The 17692-nt window shown below is 45.2% G+C and overlaps 1 protein-coding gene across 2 annotated transcripts in view; it reads right to left on the reverse strand.

Annotated features, from left to right (window-relative positions):
* Positions 1-17692, reverse strand: part of FAM120B (family with sequence similarity 120 member B) — a 1223188-nt gene that overhangs the window by 536063 nt on the left and 669433 nt on the right. The gene's annotated exons all lie outside the window — the stretch shown is intronic.

The following is a 17692-nucleotide window of genomic DNA, read 5'->3' on the forward strand; positions in this document are numbered from 1 at the left end:
AGGTTTGCGTAACGTGCGCAACCTATAAGCATTTACTTTATTGCGCTACCTATGCCATTATGACCATGGCATGGTGGTCAAGTGATTTAATATCCTTGCAATGTCATGACAATCGCCTGGTTGGCGAGGTGATTTAGGTTATTTAAGTGATTGTGGTCTAATGTGTTTTATTTATAATACAAAGGATATTTTTATATTTTTTATATAACCTTGTGTGGAGTCTCTTTCTGTTGTGTGCCTATTGTGTCATTGGTGTGTGTGTTGCTCAAACGCTTCACACATTGCCTCTGGGATAAGCCTGACTGCTCTGCCAAGCTACCTAGGGGATGAGCTGGGGTTATCATGGGTGTGTAACTCCCTTACCCTGACTAGAGTAGTGGGTTCTGCCTGGCTTAGGTGCATATCCTAGCCAACAAGGAACCCCATTTCTAACAGTGCAACTTGACCGGAAGGTATTGGAGTACTTTACATGAGCATTAGTTACATTATTCAAGCTCACATTCATTTTTAAGGCACAAAGAGGTTAAGTGATATGCCCAGAAACACAGGATGTTGATCCGACACCGAGACTCGAACCTGGCTCCCACAATTCCAAAGTAGGTAGCTCTGACCGTAATACCACATCCTCTACCCCATAGCTGGGAGATGCCCTGTGCCACCTTCTGCGGCAACTACCATTCGTTATCCATTAGGCGTCTCTAGCCTAATTTGTCCGCCCTGGAATTTGAAGATCCCACCCAGTGGTGTACCACCAGCAAATTTCCCTGGAGAATAAGCCAGCTCCAGAAGTGGAGAGCCTGTTGGACCAGGACACCACGACGCCCTGGTTGTTACTGTACTACATGGCAGTGGTGTTGTACGTGAGAACCTGCACCAGCCATCACTTGATGAAAGGCAAGAAGGCCCGTTAATGTGGAGGCTGGTTTCTGCTGGAGACCAAAGTCTTCTGATCGCCACCTCACACAAATCACTTCCAAAACCCAGCAACGATGCATCCATCACCACCTGGGTGGAGCAGTGAGAGAGGTCTGGTGCTGGAACAATTGCTGTGGAGCAGCCACAGCTGTAAGTCTTGCGACACCTCCTCTAAAACCTGGATGGAAGTTGACATGTTCCCTTGGTGCTGAGCCCATTGAGGCTTCAGGTACCACTGCCAAGCGTGCATGTGACATGGTTAGTGAGCAGGATATAGAAAGTCAACACATCCAAAACACTTAGAGCCATCCTCACTGAGACCCTGGTCAGAGGGTGAAACTTTGGGATTACAGCCCGAATGTCATGGACTCAGTCTGGAGGAACGGCTTGAAAGCACACTGTATTCAGGAGGGTTCAGATGACAGATCTTCTGCAAAGGAGTCAGGGGTGACTTCAGCTGACTGATTGAGAGCCCCAAAGATGTCAATAGGTTTGCCATCATCTGTGGATGATCCGCAACTGACAATGGTGAGCTCTTCTTCAACAGGCGGTCATCGAGGTAGGTGAAGACTGGTACACCAGACCTCCAAAGACGGACTGCAACTAACACCATCATCTTGGTTAACAATTGAGGGGTGTTAAGACAAAATATCGAGTCAGTAATATCTACTGACACACTTATTGAGTTGGAAATATAATGACACAGAAATATTGTGAGAAAGAATATTAATGTTAAGGTGAGTAATATACATTTTTAAACTATAGAACTCGTTAATATTGTTTGCAAAAATATAGTTGTTGAAAATATAAAAAAATTAATTAGTGTTATGTATTTCAGTATATATTTGAAATGTATGATGTCATTTTTCTCTATAAGTTTTGCTTATATTTTTTAATATATATGTTATATTTTTAGTAGTTATGACTTTTAATGTAATTTAATTTTGCGTCTCCTAGTTCCGTAGTAGGTTGTGGGTGTATATGGGAATTAGGTAGGAAGTAATTACATTTTAATAAATTAATGATTATTTGTTATTTAATTATATTTATTCAATTGATAATCAATAGTGTTAATTGTGCTTTTTATTCTATTTTGGTAAATCTTATGTGTAGGTTATGGGGTTTATAGGGGTAAAAGGTGGGAAGTAATTTATTTTTAATTAATTAATAATTAGTTGTTAGTTATTAATTCATTATTTGAGTAATTTATTTAGGTGTGGGTTGTGTGGTTCATAGGGGTAAAGGATGGGAAGTAATTTATTCTTAATTCTTAATTATTTGTTAATTAATGTTAATTAATTGATAATTAATTATGAAAATTGTTCAATTACATTTTTTGTGGTGTGAGTTTTGGGTTTATAGGGGTGAAGTGTGGGCAGTAAAATAATGTAAATTAATTTATACTTAGATGTTAAATACTAATAGTTATTTAATTGAACATTAATTTTAATTGTGTAATTAATGTTTTTAAAGTTCAATTTTAGTTGTGGGGATTATAGGGATAAACGGTGGAAAGTTAATTATAATGAATCATAATTTGGTTTTAATTAATATTTATTTAACTGGTCATTTATTATGTCAATTGTGCAAATAAATACTTTTTTTTACATTTTAGATGTGGATTGTGGGTTTTGTAGGGGTATGGGATGAGACGTAAATCCATTTTAAGTAATGAAGATACTTTTTTTAATTCATATTATTAATTTAATAATTTATTGTGTTTTGTGGTGGTAAATTGTGGGAAGTACATTAATTATAATTAATCAATATTGAATATTTCATTAATTAATAATTTTTGATGAGTATTTATATTAATAGTGTAAATATCCTTTTACGTGCAGGTTCTGAGTTTCGTGGTGTTATAGGGTGGGAAGTAACTAAAGTAAATTTATGGAGGCGCTAGGTGGGGCACGACCAAGATGGCCGCACACAAGTGAGGCTTGTGCCATCGGGGCACAAAAATATACATCATCCACATCCTTTGTCATAATTTCTACGTTTTAGCTGCAGGAATTGAGGCCTGTATACCCAGCGGACTGCGTGTGGCTCCTTTTCCGGAATTAACCGCCCCATGAGAAGCTGGGAACGCAATGAAACTTGTGGGGCGGCAGCAGTACAAGGCGCCGTGGACGGGGCACTGGCGTAATATCTACACTAGAAACTGCTGCTTTCCCCTGAAGTGAAGGCACTGAACAAATCGCCACTGTCCCTTCTCATGTCGGCAGGAAGTGGGGCGTGTATCCCAGGGACGTGAGGAGACTGGCGGGGGGGCCCCGGTGGGAGCACTTGGGGCGGAGGCTGGGAACATCTCCCGGGAACAACACGCCTCTCTGGAGGCAGACAGAAGTCAAGAAATTGCGACCTCTCGCTTGACCACGCATGGGGGAGCCTGCGGGCCGGGTGTAGCGAGAGGAGTAACTTAAGGTCACCGGCCCCAGCCGTACTGACAAGGAGACCAAACATCCTATGCCTACTTGTTCGGGAGACGGAGCAGGCCTAGTTAATTTGCTCACCACGTGGCGGGGGTAGGGTGGAATACCTGTGCCCCCCCTCACTCCTTGATACAACATACCAACGCTGGCTAGATACTTGTCCCCCAAAGACTGAATGTATAGATACTAGCTTTCAGGAGGAGTAGAAGGCCCGGCCCTCGCAGCCACCATCCATGCCAGCACAGTACAGTTGACTGGACCTCACGTGGCCGCCCCATCACTTTGAAGAACTTAAATCACTGCTGCCCCGCGTCTTAAAAACAACGGATGCCTCCTTGTGAACAGAACCGACTAGTAAGCAACCCGAGGTGAACGTCCCCCGGAGGTGGTGGCACTGGGTTCTCCTCTTGATCCTCCATTTCACCAGACCATTCTATTATCCATATAGTGCAAGAGTGAAGATCTTCCTTCTAGGTCAAGATGGGCAGGACAGATGGGAAACAAACCAAGATCCCATTTGAAGCGCGAAAAACGTCAGATGCCCAAACAGACGATCACCCAAAGTCTGAGACTCACAACAGTCAAGATAAGGACTAGAAAGCAATATTATTGACCATGAAAAGTAGCCTCACATCAATTGATACATAAATGGATGCCATGAACTCTCCTATTGACGCTATAGTGAACAAAATAGAAAAACATGACCACAGGATTACAGAGGCAGAAAATAGAATTTCTGAGCTGGAAGATGGTGCCTCGAGCAGTAAAGAGCAGATATCACAGATGGACTGATTACTGAAAGTCATTCCAGCTAAAAAGGAAGACTTAGAGGCGCGTTCCCTGCGGAGCAATGTGTACATAGTTGGCCTTTTAGAGACAATCAACACTGGCTGCATGGAAGACTTCATTGAGAAGCTAATCAGTTACCTGTTCGGAGCGGATGCATTTTCCCAGCACTTAGTCATTGAGAGAGCGCATAGATACCTGAGCGGTGACCCCCCCTCCCGGGGCACCGCCACGCCTGGTAATAGTCAGATTCTTCACTTACTGCGACAGGGACACGCTGTTACGCCTGGCACAGGAAAAGAAAGCAGTAGAATATGAGAACACCACCCTTGCGTTCTACCCTGACTTTACCCAAAATGTTCAAGAAGCGAAAAGAAAATTCAACACCATGAAAAAGAAGCTGCAAACCTTGAGCATCCCCTACGCCATGTTATATCTGGTGTGACTTCGAGTCACACATCAAGGGTAGCAGTGCGTTTTCCATAACCCTCAACAGGTCAATGACTTTCTAAAAAGGTTTCAACAAGCATCATCCGGGGCGGCTTCAGCCACATCCAGATCCAGACCCACGTGTCCGCTATCAAAGCTGGACTAAATATGGTATAATATGCTATTAGTCTTAAAGGGGAAAGGGATAGACTATCTAGCTTGGGTGTTTGTAATAGTGTAAAAAGGTAGCGGTCAGACGAGCCAGGTGAACCCATAGATATACTACCCATAAAGAAATGTCAAACTTACGAAAACCGCTGGTTGGTGCTAACTTGATTGGCAACAATCTCTTCTGATAGCCTTCAGACCCCTATAGATGAAAGGCTACTGCAGCCAAGACACCTACCCCTCTTCCCCCCCCCCCAGCACTTGGCCAACCAGTGCAAGACTACGGGCAGGCAGGGCGTCAAGGGGTGACGGTGACACGTGGGTCCCCTAGCTTTACCCATACGGGCGATCCCCCTGTGGTACTGAAATTCCGGACCCTGCTGTTCCACCGGTACCGAGGTCCAAACACTCGTATCACAAAATATCGTCGTACCATGACGAATTTGGTATCAACGGACCGGTAATGATTAGGACATTATCCCTAAGCATTTGCGTCATGATTGAGTGATGCTAACACCCTTAAATCGTGGTTTCCGTTCCGAACCCTCAGACTCCATTTTGTAAACGGCATCCATCTTATGACTTGCCCTCATATAGTCAATCGATTAAGGCCGAGTTTGATCTGAAAGGACACGCCCACCGTAGCTGACTCCACTGCCTCCAGCCAAACCTGTTTGGGCAGCTCCTCGCCCAGTGTCCGAGTAAGATATCATCAAGGCTCAACATGCCATAAACCATTCACTACATACAGACCATGTTTTCCATACACATATACCTGTCCATGATTCTTGTTTATGACCAGTTTTACGATGGGAGGGTGCCCGACCTTATTGGTGTTTCATCGATATCTGATGGGAATTCTGGGCCTGACGGGGTAATCCATCACGATCCGGACATCTAAAATATGTGCTGACCAGCATGACTTCGCTCTTTGTATTATTGTAGAAATATGTGTATATGAAAAAACAGGGAGGTCCCACAAGTAACCCCAATTGGGTAATGATATTTTGTAGGTGCCCAGAGTCTTATTTTTTACTAATACCAATCACACAATATTGTTACCAAATCTTATTTGTAGCTTTCTTAGAGTATATATAAGCCAACATCTAAATGCAAAAAATTACAGATTTATTTAATACCTGCTAAACTCATACTCTCCTTGAGTTTATCAAGCTTAAAGAGGACAGGACATTAGGTTTTAGAAAAATATAACAGTGTATATTTATTTCAGAGTCACATGTAAATCGCAAAAACACAGGTAATAAAAACAATTAGTACAGTAACAAGTTTAAAAACATTTAAAAATCATTGGTATACGCACTAAGCAAATAGTTTATACATGATTAAAAAAATTCACAAGAAATTCACAAGAACAGGGGTCCTGTTACCTGTGTTTTTTGCGATTTACATGTGACTCTGAAATAAATATACACTGTTATATTTTTCTAAAACCTAATGTCCTGTCCTCTTTAAGCTTGATAAACTCAAGGAGAGTATGAGTTTAGCAGGTATTAAATAAATCTGTAATTTTTTGCATTTAGATGTTGGCTTATATATACTCGAAGAAAGCTACAAATAAGATTTGGTAACAATATTGTGTGATTGGTATTAGTAAAAAATAAGACTCTGGGCACCTACAAAATATCATTACCCAATTGGGGTTACTTGTGGGACCTCCCTGTTTTTTCATCTATCCTCCCCTGTCCCAGAACTGACAGATAAGGGGGCCTCCTCCATTTTTCTTTGAAATATGTGTATAACCATATCATAAACTCAAGAATTCTTGCACGCAGCTGTTATTTCTGTATATAAGGAGAAGGCTGGTTCTGTAAAAACGAACAGTCTCCTGAGAACTTACAGCCCGTGCTGTTGTAATTCTAGGACACATGTTACTTGGTTGCAACCAATAAACCTCGATCTCTGACTTCAACTAGAAGACTCTGTGTTTCTGTAGTCCAGAACAGGGAGAACCCAGAGGTCTTCGGGTGTGGTCCCCTGGCACCACCGGGTCTCTAAAAACCCGGCACCTCCCCCCTTTACACCTCTATATGTTATAATCATGTAGTTACGGATGTATGCCAATATGCTGTATGCACCGATGTGTTTCTCAGTAGAAGTTATGTTGTGGTGAGAATGTATGCCCGACAAGTTGGGGAACTCAGAGTGGGTGGTGGGAGGAGGGGTTTGCCTGGAACAGTGTCAACTGTACATAGATACACGCCATAACCCGATGTATGTGTACTGCTCAGATATTCAAGGAATAATAACTAGTCCCATGGTCTCCAGTTGCTTGAACGATCACAGATTCCAAGAGGCAGGCAAAACTTCATTGCATAACATGAAATGTCCAAGGTTAAATAAACCGCACAAAAAGTGACAGGTGTTAGGGTACCTAGACAGGAACCAAGTGCAGATTGCCACACTGCAAGAAACTCTTTTAGTTCCAAATACTGACTCCAACTTTGCTGCTAGATGGGTATCACATTGGTGCTTTTCATCCTACTCCACATACTCCAGGGGTGTAGCTAATCTGTTGACTGGGTGTGAGTGTTTGATTGGTTCAGATGCTCCGTCCATCACCACCCCCTTTTGTACCGATTTGTATTAGGCGGCACACTACTAGACCCCCAAGGTCGATATTGTCTAATGTGGTGACGTCTGGCATCACAGAAAGTTACCATTGCGAATTTCTATGGCCCCAAAGTAGATGACCCTCTTATCTTCCCCACCCTATGGGGAAAAATACTTTCAGTGGGCTCCTCGTATCTGGGGATTTTAACACGACAATGTCCCTGGCAATGGATAAGTCCCACTCAACCACGCAACATTATACCACCATGCAAAGCATTTAGCAGGAATAATAACTGACAACTATCTCCTAGATGCATGGCAATACTTACATCCCCTAGCCAGAGAAGGCACACACTACTCTGCAGTGCACTCCTCATGGTCCAGGCTAGATTATTGGTTTGTGTCTACTGGCATGGGAAGCTGGGCAGACACTGTGACGCATTTAGCAAGGACATATTCAGACCACTCCCCGGTGAAGATGGCTCAATCGCCTCTCTTAAGCCAACCTCCCTACGCAAGGTGGAGGCTAAACCCATTGCATCTACTGGATGCCGTCTTTAAAGCTTAAATTGGGCAAGAGATCCAATATTTTTTCGAACGTAACACAGACTACGTACCCAGTCTTACCACTGTGTGGGAGGCGTTCAATCAGGGGTTCATGTATAGCTAAAGGTGTGGCATTTTAAAAGATATTCGTAACTATCACAGTCGATTAGAGGCAGATATCAAAATACTGGAATAAGAGCTTTATGACACGACAGACGAAGGCTCCGTAAGAACCAAGTTATGAGCAAAGTTGACAGAATGCAATTAAACAGCTGACAGGGAAAGTACATTCTGTCATAAATATCACGTAGCACGTAAATACGGGGAGGGAGACCGCCCGGGAAAAGTACTTGCAGACCTTGTCCAACAATCTAAATTCCACAATTATGTCACAGAAATCCAGGACTCGGAGGGCGAAACATGGAGGAACCTCTCTAGCCAGCTACACACCTTCACAACAGATTACAAAACCTTATATACAACACATAGACAGCAACCACTTGATCTCCCAGCATACTTCAAAGACACCGCCTTGGCCTGGTTGGGAAAATCCCAAAGGGAATTTTTGGGAGCAGAACTGGAGGAGGATGAGATCATGGCAGCGATCATGCAAATAAAATCAAGTTGCATGCTGGGATCTGATGGACTGCCAATTGAATTTCATAAAACATATTAGAAACAGCTTGTCCCCATTTTAAAAGCAGATTTCTACGAGGCAATAGAGGAGGGACAACTCCCGACCACGATGAGAGAGGCTATGATCACTTCCCTACTGAAACCAGGCAAATCTCCCAATCAATGCGAATCTTCGCGCCCACTCTCATTGGTTAATTGCAAAACAAAAATCATCACTAAGGTCCTATCCAACAGATTGAACCTGTTCATGGACAGATTGGTAATGCCGGCCCAGTGCGGGTTTATCCCAGGCCGAGCAATGTCCCACAATCTGAGGACCCTCTTTGCAGTCCTACAAGATATTGATCCTGACAGCGCCGCAGTGGCAGTGTTCCTCGACGCTATTTGATTCTGTTGAGTGGGATTATTTCTTGGCACTTTGAGATACATAGGAATGCCCCCGGGATTCCTTGGATGGGTAGAATTTTTGTATTGCCAACCCACTGTCCTTCTCAACGGAGCGCATTCCCCTCCCTTCATCATCACTAGAGGCACACGCCAGAGTTGTCCACTATCCCCCATATTATTTTCTCTAGCTATAGAACCGCCCGCTGCTGAAATTAGGCAACACAATAAGGAACACGCACTGGTGTACCCGTCCAGGCAATATCTGATTTTGCTTTACGCAGACAAAATCACACTCTATCTCAGGGACCCACGGGATAATTTAAACCCACTATTGCAGGAAATTACAAAATTTGGCAAATATTTAGGCATAAATATTAACTGGACCAAATCAACAATTTTTCCGCTAACCGATGTGACCACACCGTACACTATGGACTACCCACTGATATGGAGTAGTGAGGGGGTAAAATACCTAGGGGTCAGAGTCACCAGGGGCAAGGGCAAATTAATGTGCTCCAATTACGGAGTTACACTGGAAACAGTTGCAGAGTCAATCAATCGGTGGATAGCCATGCCCCTGTCCATGGCAGGGGGGATTTCCCTGGTAAAAATGATATTTCTGCCTATGTTCCTCTACCTCTTCACTAACATACCTTATAACTCTGGGAAATCCTTTTTTAGTGCATTCAAAACACAGACAATCTGTTTCGTGTGGGGTGGTAAACAAGCTAGGCTTTGATGCGATATCCTGACGCAGCCCACATCACAGGGCGGTTATGAGGTACCGGATTTCAAACTTTACTATTATTGTGCTCAAGTGCACTATGCTGCATACTGGTTCCACCCACCCCCCCTTTATGCCGCACTTGGCGGTTGAGATGAGCTACATGACTCCTTCCCCCTCTCGGACGTCCTATCCATCCCCACTAAGAAGCGAGATCATGATCCCACCACAGTTGCATGTGCCAATTCATCTTGGAGGGAGATTACCTCCAAACTGGACACACCAATGCTATACTCTTCCAAATTGCCACTGATTTATCATCCAGAGCTCCAAGTCACTTATGAACGACAATGCTGGTCAATGCTGGAAAAAGTCCAGACAAAAACATGTGGGGGGACCTTTATACAGAGGGACAATTCCGGTCCAGCAAGCAATTCTTTGGCACAATCCCACCTACTACCATGGAATTATTCATATTTGTTCGACTTAGACAAAGTGTAAAAGCGGCCACGTCGACATTTCCGCATGAACCCCCAATTCTTCCACAGCTTCATGTGCTCCTACAAGCCGAGCCTTCCCAACATGTCACCTCACTCATCTATCATCAAACACAAAAAGCTACAAAGCCACGCGCGCTGACAGCCCACTTGGATTGGGAGACCGATTTGGGAGTACAGCTGACAGACAAACAATGGGAGTTCTGCTGATAGCAGGCTACGATTGATCCATTATAAATGTTTGCATAGATTGTACATTATACCCCAGTCAAACTTCGCAAATTCAAGTTCAGGGTAGATGACAAATGCGCTAAGTGTGGCAGTGAGGGGGCTGGCTTCTTCAATCTGGCCCGGCAGTGCCCAGCAATTTTTGACTATTGGCAACAGGTATTTGTAGGAATGGCGCAGATGATTGGCACGACACCACAGGTATCCCCAGCCATGGCTTTACTGGGGTGCTCAAGTGGCGTCGATACTTTATATAAGAAATATCTGGCACTGGGGTTCCTGATTGCGAAGCGCAAAGTGGCTTGCAGGTGGGGACGGGGTCATGCCACCAAATTTAAGGACTGCCTGCATGACCTCAAAACATGGCATGAGCAGTCATTTAACTATGCCAAACTGCTCCTGCCTTCTTCCAGGCCAAGGAACATATGGGATCCCCTTAAATCATATATCCTTTCCGCAACGGGAAAAGTAGAAGCCACCCCGGATGAACCGGAGAATACTGCTACGTGAAGGGGCAAGAATAGTACAGAGGTACGGACCCCTAAAACGGACATATAGATTTACTGGTGCCTCATTTTGCAGCAGATATAGGCAAATTAAGATTTTTATAGGTTTCAAGGAACATTCAGCCTAATTCATGAAAACCGAATTCTGCAAATTATAAATTGCGATTGACAGCGAATCGCAATTTAGAATTCGCAGAATGGCATTCATCAAAATCTGCGATAAAATAAAGCGAATCGCAAGCGGCCGCAAAAGGCGATAGCGATTTTTCAAAATCGCAGAAAAATCGCAAATTTCGTCCACATCCGTGTAGGAATAGCGATCTCGCAATTTGCAAGATCGCAAAATGCGATCTCGCAAATAGCGAGATCGCAAAAACGGGAAGTCCATTTTGAGCCCAGAGATGACATCACAACCAGGAAGTAGGCAGTTCCCACCCCCATTTAGAACAGTGAGGCAGAGATCGAAGCTGCATCACACAGAGCACCTCTCAGAACACCTCCAGACTTTGAAATCTTTCACTTTTGAGACTGCAGCAATGGCAGAGGATGCAGCAGCAGGGCCCAGTGACACCGGGCGCAAGCGCAAGCTGAAATTTTCCGAGCATGAGTTGGAGCACCTAATAGATGGAGTGTGTGAAAACCACACCAAACTATTCGGCAAGGACTCCAGGAGGGTGCCAGAGGCCGAGAAACGCCGACTGTGGCTGGGGATCGGCGCCAGAGTCAACGCTGTGGGGGTGACACACAGGTCGATAGACGACCTAAAAAAGAGGTGGTATGACCTCCGAGGTCGTGCCAAGGAGAGGTTGGCAGAGAGGCTGGGCGAGAGCCAGGCAACTGGAGGTGGAGAACAAACAGTCCCTCCCAACACCCCCATGGAGGATCGTGTGGAGAACACACTTCAGCGAGAGGCGTGTATAGGGGTCATCCCTCTGGACTCATCCCGACCCACCCAAGACAGCCAAGGTAAGTGGCATGCGACTGTGACCCTGTCCCCTAACAATGGCCATGACCCTATAGCCTCCCATAATCAACCCCAGTCATGCAACCCATGCACATTAGGATATGCCCAAATGCATTGTGGGACATGTAGTCTGCCCACAATGTACAAAAACTCCAATGCAGCCAGACATGTCCCAAAGTACGCAATGCCACAGCCAGTCAGGGAATGTCAGCCAGCATGCATGTAGCAACTGCACATGTGAAAGATACATGCAATTAATCTACGTCCACTTTCCCTCACAGGTGGCGCAGACAACAACAGCAGCGACAGCGATAGGCTGCTGATAGACGAGGCAGCAGAGGAGGTGCTAACAGCCACACAACCTGCTCCATCAGGCGCTGCTCCATTGCCTGCTGCTAGACCACCACCATCTGCGCCAGCTCCATCAGGCGCTGCTCCATTGGCAGCAGCTCGACCACCACCATCAGCGCCAGCTCCATCAGGCGCTGCTCCATTGGTAGCTGCTCGACCACCACCATCAGCGCCAGCTCCATCAGGTGCTGCTCCATTGGCAGCTGCTCGACCACCACCATCAGCGCCAGCTCCATCAGGCGCTGCACCATTGCAACCGCAACACCACCACCAGCGGCACCCTCAACATCTGGTGCTGCTAGACCGGCGACACTGCGCACACCCACTGTGGCCAGCCAGCACAGCAGGCATGGCAGGGAGCGGCAGCAGGGCACAGCACGCAGCGGCAGGAGGGGGATGGCTGTGCGTGTGCCAGGGCTCAGCATAGAGCGCCGGATGCTGCGCATCCATCAATTGCAGGCACGACGCCAAGGGGCAATCCAACTCCAGCTCCACAACATTGGCAGAAATGTAGCAAATGTGTCGGATAGGATAGAGCGGATGACAACTGCCATGGAGGCTAACACTGCGGCCATCATCTCGCAGCGCAACATCGCCCGCCGCTGCCACCGCCAGCTACTTACGCGCCTATCTGCCTACACGCGCTCGAACTGCGTGATTGGTAATGCCACTTCCCAGCTGTCACGTCGGTCCCTGGCAATGCAGCAGCAGATGGTGCAATGCTGCGAGGATGTGGCCCGTGTACTGGAGCAGGTCACCAGTGCTGTACTGGCACTACATCCAACTGCCCCAGCCAATGGTGGTGGGGACGACACTAGTGAGGGGACCTCGAGTGTCAGCAGCCTGTCTGCCTCACAGGTCGGTGTCCTGCGCCGCAGCAGCAGGCCCACTGCGGGTTCACGTGCCCTCCCTGAGGATGAGCCTGAGAGGTGTTTGGGTGCCGCGCGCTGGCGGCGCACTTGACATTACTATCCATTGGCAGGGACATGCTGATGACAGAAGCATGTCGTGCTTATGACTTAGAGCAGTATGGCGCAATACTACTCACATGTTAATAATTTCAAAATGTCATTATTATTGTGCCTTCAACAATAATATTTGTTCAAGCATCGTACATCGGCCTTCTGTCATTATTTCCATTGCCATGCATTTGTGAATTGTTGGGTGAGGGGAGTGGGTGCACTAGAAACAGTTAATTGTGATGTTGTTGCGCCGTCTGTGTCCTTCAGCAGGATGTTCCCCGCGAGCATGACGCACATGTGCAGGTGGCCGGTCGTCCCATTCCGACTCACTGCCAGAGATCTCTACAGGTATCCGGCGCTTGGTAGCAATGTTGTGTAGTATTGCACACACAGCCACAATGCGGCAGCACACATCAGGACTGTAGTACATGGCCCCACCAGTCTTGTGCAGTATGCAGAATCTGCTCTTCAGTAGCCCAAATGTCCTCTCCATGCAATTCCTTGTGCGTATGTGTGCTGCATTGTAACGCTGTTGCTGTGGTGTAGAAGGGTTGAGGTATGGGGTGAGGAGGTATTCACGGAGGGCGTAGCCACTGTCACCTGAATGAGAGGAGCAGAGGGTCAGTGCCTGTGCAGCGCAGCTACTTCATCACAGTGTAACATTGTGGGCCAAGTGTACTTACCAAGTAGGTGTCCTTCACCAAAGTCTCCCCTGGCCAGTCGTGTGTGGAGGCCGCAGTGCCGGAATATGAAGGAGTCATGTGTGCTCCCCGGGTACTGTGCCACTATGTCCGTGATGTATGTCTTAGCTTTGCACACCATCTGGATGTTGAGTGAGTGGTAGGACTTGCGGTTGCGGTACATGTACCCCGTTTCAGCTGGTGGGCAGATGTGGATGGGGGTACAGACAATGCATCCTATCACATGTGGAAATTGCGCTACATTGTAGAATTGATGCTTGGTCTCATCCAATTCCTGTTGGCTGGTGGGAAATTTGATGTGGTGGTGTAGCTGGGTCAGCATTGCATCTAGGAAACTCCTTAGGCAGCGGGACATGGTGGGCTGGGATATCCCCCCAGCAGCGGCAACTATCCCCTGGAAGCTCCCGGAGGCTAGAAGGTGTAGGCTGCACAATACCTGGACATGTGTGGGCACGGCATTGGTCCGCCTTGTTGGGTGCTGCATTAGGGGGTAAAGGTCCTGAATTAGCTTGATGATCATTGGCCCATTCAGGAGGTACTTTGCGTATATTTGCTCTCTGGTTTGGCCCAGCAGGGTGACCCGCTGGCGGAATATCCTCTCCTGGATCCTACGTCTGATCTGTGCTGCTCGCTGTAGCCTTCGCCGCCTGACCACCATGTAGAGTCCTGGCATTGTGAGACTCCTAATGCTGCTGCTGCATCTCCTTAAGTGTGTTTGGTCAGGCCAGTACCTGTTACTGATTGGGTATCGGTTTTTCAAAAACATTTTTGCTTTGCTTTGATGGTTACCACCTGCTTTGGGTTGTCCTTAAATTGCGCCTCGCAAAAAGCGATTTTCCGGTTTTTCGCTAATTGCGATTTTTCTTGAATAGCGATTGCGATTTTATTGTGATTTCGCAATTTTATTCGCAGAATCCGTGGTTTATCGCAATTTCAGAATCGCTATTGGGCTACTGCCGGGATTCTGCGAATAATTTTGCGAATTCGCTATTCTGTGTTTGCGAATTCGCTTTTTAGACAATTGCGCTCGCAATAGCTTTTTCGCAGCTATTGCGATCGCAATTTTACTTCATGAATCTGGCTGTAACTGTCATAAATATATATATATGTAAATATTTATCTCTTACGTAGATGTCAGGCGGAATACCTTCCACGCGACTCCAACTCAGTCCTGGGGCTGACTGACATCCGGTCGGTGGTCACGACCGCCTCATTAGAATGCAACTGATTCCTATATTTCACTATGAGAGCATGCATTACAGCCATAACCCGGTCGTAATGCATGCTCCCATAGTGAAATGGAAGGAGCTTTTCATCCCTGCACCCCGTGGCAGGCACCTCAAGGTGCCTGCCACAAGGTCCAGGGATCAACAGGGCGTCCTCCAACCAGAGGCCGTGCACCAAAGGGGGCCCAGCTGGTGGGCCCCAAACAAGCTTTCTGACATGGTTTCCATGTCGGACTGGCGGGCATGAAAGCCATGTCAGAAATTGTGCACTGTACACTCAAGGGCGGAAAGGCCTGCCTTTGATTTTACCAGCCGGTTTCCGCCTGGCTTATTTTGGAGGCCAGTGGAATGATAGGCTGATTTTCTTTTGGACCGCCCCCCTCATAATGAGGCAGTCGGAAAGGAAACCAAGCATCCCATTACGATGCAGTCCTGAAGGCTCCGACCTTTACGGGCTGCATCATAATCGGCCCCCTAAATGTAATAGGTGCCAGTGTGAAGAAACAGAGCCCAGAATAAAAATAACAAGTTGTTGCATAATAGACAATACCAAAATAAATATACGAGCTAAATGCAGAGAATGCAGAGAAGAGAGACTGACCACCTGGTACTTGCAATCCCAAAAGCACTGGAAACATAGTCAAGCACTACTGTAAAAGGAGTGTTGACACAAGGCAAATGGAGAAGAGAAAATACACACAATTTAAGCCATACAACATCAAACTAATCAAAAAACAAGAAGCATGGTGGACCCAGAATTTGTGGATGTCTAACAGTACCCAATGAGAGCAAAATCTAATCTTTGATTGACAGGTTATGACAAAGACTGCACATGAGGCATAACATGGCTGAATGAAAGAACCCATCAGCACTTAATTTAAGGAGTAAAGAATGATCCGTCTGAAAGAAGTCATATTACAGAACAGGGACAAATGCTGTAAAATTGCCTGCAATGGACAGGACAAAATCAATCTGGGCCGCCATAAAAAAGTCATCTGGCCACCATCTTCCAACCATCACATTCTGCTTCTATTCAAAGCCTTTACCCTTAAACAAACTGAATGGGAGCAGAATCCCAGTAGCCATCCCCCAAAAACATGCAGACGTTCTCCCTAGTCATGTTTTAGTACTAGGACCCATAAACAGTGGATCAACTGGAAATATATTCCAGCAGCAAGCATAGAAGATCACTAACTTAATGAGCAATAAATCCCTATCTGTTGGCCACACAAATTGTAGCATTATTAGTTCTATCGTCAGAGTGAAAAATGACAAAAGCAGTCACAGAAAACAAACAGAAATTTCTCCTCGAGGCCACAGTTCATAAGAATATAGAAGATAAGCAGAAACAACTAGAACTGAGCATTACATTGAAAGAGAGAAAATCTAAACTCACATAAATCCTAAACTTGAACTTACTTATACAAAACCTCTAACACCAAGTCCCTGTTCACCTGCCTTAAGACTAAGAAAGAACAACAAACTCTCAAATCAAGGAGGAGGAAAACAAACACCCATTGGACAAAATCGAACTTGAGTGCATGAAGTGACTGGACACACTTCAGACAACTTTCAGGAGACCTATATGCTAGCAGCTCAACTGAAATTAAGCCAAATCTTTTTACATGAGTACATATCTCATAATCACAGCAGACTTGACATTATCATTGATCTAAAATGATCATACGCATGCTACCTCATTAACCTCTTTGGGGTACTGTATATATGTTTTTTTTATGGTGCACAAAATCACTTGTATAACTACTGTTGACTTTGTAACAAAACTGTTTTCAGATATGTGAATGTAAAGCGCTCTGATACCCAACTCATGGTCATGTTCGCGCTATATAAAACACCAAATATAAAATAAATAAATGCATGAATCTATGGACATAAAAAAATAAAAGAATTTACAGCGATAACACCATCAGAACTACCATACCAATGGACCACGTAGAGCCTGGATTCTAAAGCCCAAAGAAATACATTAATTAACAAGCATTTGGAATGCAATAGGTCTCGCATTTCCGAGAGTTTGAGCTATTGGCATTGTAAATGACAATGCCTTTTATTTATGTGTTTTGAAAAGCTGCAAGCGGTTCGTAAACAGGCACTTTGTATTTCTAGTCCTTGATTACGAGAAGCAAGGCTGGCAGTAAAGAGGTGTAGTTATTCCCAGCCTTACATCTCGTAAGCAAGGACTATATGTACAAAGTGCGCCCTCGCAGGTTTTCAAAACACACAAATAAAATGCATTGTCATTTGCAGAGCCAATAGCTCAAACTCTGGCAAATGCGAGACCTATTACATTGTAAATGCTTGTTTTCATTTGCTTACCCAGAAGCCACTGCACAGCCATAAGACCGCTCATTTCATTATCACAGGTAAAACAGTATTATTTTTTTAGCATTGAAAATCTCAGCATGGTTATGTAGGTCTATTGATAGCACAGTGTCACACGTTTTTGCTTTAAAGTTGATGTAATATTTATACATTCTAATCATAACAACAGTAAGGAGAAGTAACATCAATTCTAATACTAATACACAGTGTATCTTACAATTTATAGTCCTCGTTAGCAGTGGCAACTTTAAAATTTGGTTCAAAAGTTGCACATGGATGTTTTGCACATGCAATTTATGCCATGTCAGAAAGCAAGAACT

Source organism: Lissotriton vulgaris, chromosome 6 (genome assembly GCF_964263255.1).
Source record: "Lissotriton vulgaris chromosome 6, aLisVul1.2, whole genome shotgun sequence".
Classification (NCBI taxonomy): domain Eukaryota; kingdom Metazoa; phylum Chordata; class Amphibia; order Caudata; family Salamandridae; genus Lissotriton; species Lissotriton vulgaris.